This window comes from Mustela nivalis (assembly GCF_964662115.1).
Source record: "Mustela nivalis genome assembly, chromosome: 8".
Lineage (NCBI taxonomy): Eukaryota > Metazoa > Chordata > Mammalia > Carnivora > Mustelidae > Mustela > Mustela nivalis.
Genome location: NC_139027.1, coordinates 81,355,174 through 81,361,173, shown reverse-complemented (window position 1 = coordinate 81,361,173; position 6,000 = coordinate 81,355,174).

The window sequence follows — 6,000 nt, the reverse complement described above, 5'->3', positions numbered from 1 at the left end:
AGCCTTGCTGTTCCATTCCTCTGTCTCCCAGGAGCCCCAGTTTCACTCTCTGCAGTGTGCCTCAGGGTCTCCATGCACTTCAGGGAGGCTGCCATGTCTTCTTACTTCCTCAACATGAACTTCCTTTGGGAACCTGAGCTACAGTTAGATCCTCTTCCTTCACGTTTTACAGTAATAGTCTCCGCATGTTACACAGTGATTTTTAGAAGTATGGTGCTTCTTAAATACTTAATAAATGGATAAACTAGAGCATAAAACTATAAAACACTTGTTTTGAAACAGATGCTTCAGTTTTATGTAGGTCAGAAATATGCTCTCCGACAGGTGAACTTGATTATCTGATGCTGGGGATTTGGTCCTACATGATAAGTCCTTAATTCTGCCAGACTTCAGGATGAGCAGTCTCTTAGGTGACATCTAATTCACAACAACCATAGCTCCAACATAAACAACGTGGTAGAAACACTGGCACCTAAATTCTCCAGAATGGCATCAAAGCGTTAAAGGTATAAACTAAAACAAGGGGTTGTAGTTCAGCACAAGGGAGATTATGACCTGGACACTCAGGAGACACCTACCTATCCTAAATTTGGGGGACAGAACAGAATGACTCAAGAATGGAACACTCAAAATATTGTCAATGACTAGGTTGTACATGATTAGGCCATGAGTGCACTATTACTGAGCTATTACTATTTCTTAATTTCTACCACATCGGTCCCATTCGTTTATGGACCACACAATAGCAGGAACCAGTGTCTGGACATAAAGGTGGAACTGGTTTTCCCCACAACTAAAAGAAATCTCTGACAGCTTCATTTCTCAGCAGGATGAGGCCCTAGTCACTCCTGTCACATGACTCAGAGGTTCCTGACTGAACACGTTTCCTGCCACTAGACAGGGTATTGTGTGTAAAACACTCATTTTCCTCAGGAAAAGCGGCCAGCCAGTTTGCTCAGATCCTACTGCATGCAACTTCTCAGGGTGGGGGTGTGGGTAATGTGAATCGCCTCACTGATATCTTGCTATGAGCTCAGGCTATGAACCTGAGGAAATGAAGGAAACACCAAGCCAGGGAGACTCTGAAAGTCAAAACATGCCAAAAGTCAGTCTCACAGGAAGAATGAGGTCTTCTTATGCATCAGACACTGCCAAATTGGTCCCCTGATATTTGCAAATGTTGTCGTCTACCTATCTTTTACTGTATCACATTTGTTTTAATAAACCAGGAAACAAAAGCTTTGTAAATGAAATAGAAAAATTTTTTCCCTAAAATTCAGCTTTCTTGATGAAAATACAAATGAATAAAATAGACCAGAACCCCCATTCCCAGGTAGCATTCTAGTGAAACTTCGTCTTAAAAAATTGAAGTGTTTTTAAAAATTTGTTTAAATCAAAATCAAAATAAAACCATTAATTAAAAAATAAAAAATTAAAGTGTCTTTCAAAACTATTTTTTTAATCAAAATAATGTGCATGGTTATATTAAAAAAACAGAGTTTAGAGATGAACAGACCTAATTCTTGCTCCTCTAGGATGACCCCCAGTGGGTTATTTATATTTTAGGAAATTCAGTATCTTCTCCAGTAAAATGTAGCAACAATATTTACCTCAAAAGATTCTCACCATGATAAGGTATATAAAGGCTCTAGCACTACACCATCCAAAATGGTAGCCCCTAGCCACATGTGGCTATTGAGAACATAAAATGCGGCTAATCAGAACTGAGATGTGTTGTGTGAAATACCCACCATCTTAGTATGAAAAAAAGAATGTAAACCATCCCTTTATTTAAAATATTGATTACATGTTGAAATTGTGTTTTGGAATATACTGAGTTAAATAAAAGAAAAGTGTATAAACATGCACAATCAAGTGTGTATCTTCTACTAGAGACCAACACAACGAGAGTTGGTGTTCCCATGTTAACTTATTTTTGTGCACATTTTATGGAGCTACCCATAAAATCACTAAAAAGTGTTCCCAAATTGTTGACTTCCTAACACTTCTTAGGTTGTGTTTTTGCAGGGCTAACTGTTTAAAATGGCAACCATACTCCTGCCAGCATCAGAATTAGCTCCTTATTAGAGAACTGAAAATCGGATATAGACACTGACGGCTATGATCCATAAACCCCAAGCAGTATCGGTTCTCATTATTTCATCTTTGAAGGATGTTATAAATTTGAACTTAAAATCGGCATTTCTTTTCTCTGCTTTATATACTGGCATTCCACTGTTTAGGTAAGGCTGAAAACCTGACAGACCCAGAGCAGGTTGACTAAATGCAGAAAGCCCTCCAGGACCACTCAACAACACTGCCTGGTCTCAGGTCCAGCAGAACCTGCCCACTTCCAGAGGTGGGAAAATCTGCAGGAGTCCTAAGTGATGGCTGTAGAGTTCGCTAGCATGGCGGCCACTGACTGGGAAAGAGGAATCAAACATCATGTGCCTTCCACAGGAGAAGCCCTGGAGAAGGGGCTCTGTGGACCAGCAAACACATTAATGTACCCTGGAGAAAGTTCCCATCTATGCCATCACCTATCCCATATCTGTGACAGACCAGGAGACTCTTAGGATTGTTGCCTGAATATCTATTTGCTTAAAAAATGCATTCATGTTTAGAAGGGGTGCCCAAGCCATTTTGTACACGGCTCATGGGCTGTTAACCAGCCTTGCATCTAATCCCAAAACACCTCAAGAGGCCTCCTCTACATCCTAACAAAAACAGCCTCAATGGCATGGGCCTGGCCAGGCATCCAAGGTGCCCATTCATTCTAGACAACTGCGATGGTGCCTTTCATAGTGGAGACAAATTCTCTCTACAGTTCAACCCACCTTTCCTGGCTCTACCAGCTGGCACCTTGCAGAACCACCCCTCCTGCGTTTGTTATCTCTCCAAATAAATTTAAGTCAGCAAGTGGATACCCTGAATCTTTTCTTCTACAGGTTAAGAGGCATGTAAAAAGTCCTTAGAACATGCCTGGTGCATAGCCAATGCACCCAAAATATTTGCTTCCATTGTTGTTAGCCAAAAACTAGAATGGATTGATTAATTGAACAATCTTTAATTGTTTCTATGGAGCCCTTCCCACCCAGGTCTCCCCTGAGCCAAGGCTGCAATTGGTCCAGATCCCATAACAAGTGTCACCTAACCAAACGTCACCTAACCACAATGCAGGCATCATCTTCTCTCACTTCAATTTTAGACAAACAGTCTGAACTCACACCAAACCCTTCGGCAGCCACTTTTTTTTTTGTTCTTAGCTAGAGAGTATAAATCTTTTTCATATGCACCATTACTAAATGCCCTGCTTCAACATCTAGAATACACTAGGCACCACTTTCAAAGTTGGCTCTTTAGACAACTCCCCTCCATTTCCCCAAAGTGCCATACCTCAAGACTGCTGAGCACCCAGTGGTTGCTCAACTTGTTAGACTGACCAAAATGCCACCAAGTTCCCAGAAGTTGCTAGTGTCCATGCTTACTCAACGATGTACATTGCAATGGAAAGTTGAGGACAATTAGAATGCCTCCCAGGAAGACAACACCAAGGAAACATCCTTGATGCCGGCAAGATAAAAAAAGATGCCGACAGGACAAGACCCTTTTGAAATCTGACTATTAAGTATTCTCCCAGAATTAAAAAGGGATCTGGTTCAGCAAGACCAACTTTTATGACCCTTCCTACAGGTGAGCACAGGAAAGTTAGAGGGACAAGCTGAGTACTCTGATCCAGGCCTTGGACACAAGCAGAACACCTACCACTCCCAACCTTCCTGGGGGTTGGAGGACTGCTATCTGTGGGCAGGTAGGGGTGCTTCCCAAACAGTCCTCCATTCCAAACCTTGACCACCCTGTCTCTGTCCCGGGATGAGCCTGATGTTTAGGATCAAGATCTCTTTGGGGTGGTGGTGGTGGTGGGGTGATCACTGCGTTTCTAAGAACTCAAACTGGAAACACATGTTAGCAGGAAACCATTTCTGAAACCTCTTGTCAGTTCTTCCCCTGCAGGGTGGATGGTTAACGCTGCAGTTTTCATTTGAGGCTGCAATGTGGTTGGCTATCAGGTAGGTGGTTGGTTTTAAAGCTGAAAGCGGGCACCAGTGACAAAGGTAAAGAACCAAGGATGCTAATAAAAAGAAACAAAATGCTGATATATGCTACAAGGATGAATCCTAAAACATTCTGTTAAAGCGAAGAAGCCAGTCACAAAGGACACATATTGTAAGATTTCGTTTATATGAGATGCCCAGAAGAGGCAAATCCGTATTGGAAAAGCAGATTAGTAATTGCCTAAAACTTTAGGGGGATGAGGAGGTGGGGTGACAAGGAGATAATCGCAAAGATAAAAACGTTTTAAGAACTGATCGTGGTAGTAATGTATGCACAAGTCTGAAAAGGCTAATAGCCACTGAACTATACAGTTAAGTGAACTATACCTCAGTAAAGCTGTTAAAAATTAATCAAGGCATTATTTAATATCATTTTTTGTGAAAAAGTTGTTTAATATTGGTTTCTAAGGTTTGCTGTTATGTCTGACATCCAAACAAATTTAAGGAAGGGGCAAAATTGCCTTGCTCAAGCTTGACATCCTTCCACAAAAATTCTGGGGGGGGGGGCATTTTGAACTGGACCATCGAATTCAAATGTCTGATAATCAAATAAACTAGGAGATAAGACCTAGGAATCAAGGGTCCTGTTATTATAGCAAGCCAACATGCAGCAGCAGGGACTGGTGCGTTTTATGGCCTGTTAAAGCACTGTGTGGCCTTGTGCCCAATAAGGTAGAACTCCACACCCTTTCTGAGACCTGTCTACACCAGTGCACTTCCTCACAAGTCCCACAGGGCATAGGAGTCCTGGTTTCCCCTTGGACTAACATCAGTGTTTTAATTCCATACTACTTAAGCAAACAACAAGGAATTTCTAATGGCCTGTTGGCTGCCAACAACATGTTTGGTAGTCTCGGAGGAGCAGAGAAGTTAGGATTCAACCCTGAGAGCTAACCTCAGCTCATACGCAGGCTCTGTATTCAGACAGAAGCAAAAAAGTAAGCAAAACAGCACCTTGTCCAGTTATTAGTGACCAGAACAGGTTACTGACTATAAGCATAGAGAGAAGTTAAGCAAGGCATCGGCAGAGATAGGACGGCTTCACAAAAGATTTTGAAACCTGGGTCTAGTATGATTAACCTCACAATGAAAGGAAAAGTAGACCAAGTATGAGAACCTATAACTCAACCTGTTATATCTTCCATAAGAAAATGTAGTAACAACGTTTCCCAACTTTCAATTCCTTGTTCTTTTTTTTTTCAGTTTTACTTTCTAACAAAACATAGTCGACCCTTGAAAACAGGTTTGGACTGTCTGGATCCACTTACATGTGGATTATTTACAGTACATGATTGCAAATGTATTTTTCTCTTATTAATTTAATAACATTTTCTTTTTTTCTAGCCTACTTTAAAAATACAGTATATAAATACACAAAATAGGGTGAGTTGACTATTTTATTGGTAAGGCTTCCAATCAAGCAACAGTTGGCCACTAGATAGTTTTTGGGGGGAGTCCTAAGTTACACTCAAGAGTTTGGATGGCACAAGGGACCGGTAAGACCAACCCCCATGCTGTTCAAGGGTAAACCATACTGAGCAAGTGAAACAAGGGTATCTGTTGTTGTTAAAGTCAGAGATGGCAGAAAAAGTAGCAATTTCACTGAAGTCTTAATGTGATGTCAAAACATTGAGCTGGCGTCAATTATAGGGGCTGATTTCATTCTGGTTGCTAGCTTTAAGTGAGATCCACAGCAGTGGAGGATGAAGGAGGGCTGAATCATGGTTCCAAGAAAACTAGCCCTCCACCAGATTTTTATTCCTAATCATCCACCAGTTGCACCAAATTATCAAGCAGGAAAAGAAAAAAAAAACAAACTCATTTGGTGGCCTAGGTATTTATAATTTTATTTTTACCTTAGAGAAACGACATGTTTCTAATATGA